The sequence below is a fragment of the Gavialis gangeticus genome, unplaced genomic scaffold (genome assembly GCF_001723915.1).
Source record: "Gavialis gangeticus isolate Ggan-Ray unplaced genomic scaffold, GavGan_comp1, whole genome shotgun sequence".
Classification (NCBI taxonomy): Eukaryota; Metazoa; Chordata; order Crocodylia; family Gavialidae; genus Gavialis; species Gavialis gangeticus.
Window position 1 is genome coordinate 97,664,749 of NW_017729022.1, and position 1,682 is coordinate 97,666,430.

Consider the following 1,682-nt stretch of genomic DNA (forward strand, 5'->3'; position numbering starts at 1 on the left):
ATTCAGTACTCAGCTTGAAAAACCTGTCCAGTCTTTAGGTATCCAGGTTGTAGCCATATTGGTTTAGAGCTGAACCTCACAAGAGCTGAGAAACTCCATACCAGCTAAGAACTGCCTGCCCAGAGTTTTCCATCTATTAACTCCTCTATGAAATCCTATGAAAGATGAACTTTCTTTTCTACCAAGGAGAACTTTTACAATCTTTTCTCTGATGCCTGATGAAGGGTGTTTGTGCCCAAAAGCTTGCAATTAAAGTACTTATTTTTGCAAAAATTTTGTTGGTCTAATAAAAGATATCACCTCTACTACGAGCCCTAATTGCTCTGTCTACTCTTTTGAACTTTTAACTGAGGAATTCTGAGTTGGAAACCGCAGACACAAAAAACATGGAACCCTATAGGACCATTTTTGCTGCACCACTTTTCAGGGTAGTGCTGCACCACAGTTCCACACCTTTCAGAGATAAATTTTAGTCTCATGACTTCTCTCTAAGATGTATTTTACATATGTAAAATGATGTACAGCAGTAATTCTCAACCAGGGTGCCACACAATATTGGTACTGTAAGATGTGCAAACACTTACACAGGATTCACAAGATAAACCCAGAGGGTGCCTCCCTATGAGTGCACACATGCATTTCCTTGGGGAAAAATAGGAGCGGCACATAGTTGTATCACTGCTACTTGTCTCCAAGGAACACTCCTGCACTTGCACTCTGGCACACAGTAAATTGCCCCATGTACAATTACCTGGGGTCCTGGGGCTTCCCGGGGCTCTAGCAGTGGCAATCTGGGTGCGCAGAACCTGACCAGCAGCTAGAGTATGGTTCTGGCTGGCCAGACTACAGTTTTGGGTATCGCAGGCTGCTGCCATGTGTGCTGTCTCACTTTTTATTGAAGCCTTTTTTTTAGATACTGAGATTTCCTGGTATCCGGGTGTGCAAGAGAACCTTTTCATGCATGCCAAATGCATTTTGCAGAGCCTCAAAAGCCTTTGAGGTGCCACAAAGTGCACATTCCTGCTCATATGGATGTGTCCAGAGATTTCAACTAAGAATCCATAGGCCACGTCCAGAGAAGCACAGCCATGCAGAATGTAGTGTGGCAGACATGTCTGCAGCACTACATACCACACGTTCAGTTATTCTTGGTGCTGCAAGGGAGCAGCACAGCAGGTTTTTTAAACCCCATGTATCCATGGGTCAAAAAAACCCACAGAGAAAAAAATCAGAGCAATGCATACACAGGCAGCACATACCAATCAAAAACCAAGCTGGGCCACCCAGAGCTGTGCTGCAGCTGTACGCCAGGCTCCATGCAGCAGAATCGCCATGGCTGCAGCCCCAAGAGACCCCTAGGACCCCGGTAAGGCTTCTGGGGCTAGCCCAGTCCTAACCCCAGCCTCCCCTACCACCCCTGGGGTAACTTGCCGTGCACCAGGGTGCGCATGGCATGCACATTCCCTGGGAACAACTAGCAGCAGCACAAGGTGCGCCACTGTTAGTTGTCCCCAGAGAACCAAATGTCCATGCACGTGTGGACATGGCCATAGTGTCAAAAACATTGTGATCTGTTGTGGTTTTTCTGAGTTCTTTGCAATAGCAGAATTGTTGTATTATTTTTCCATAGTCAAAAAACAAGTGAAAGCTAGGAGCTGGTATCTTCTGAGTATTGCTGTGAG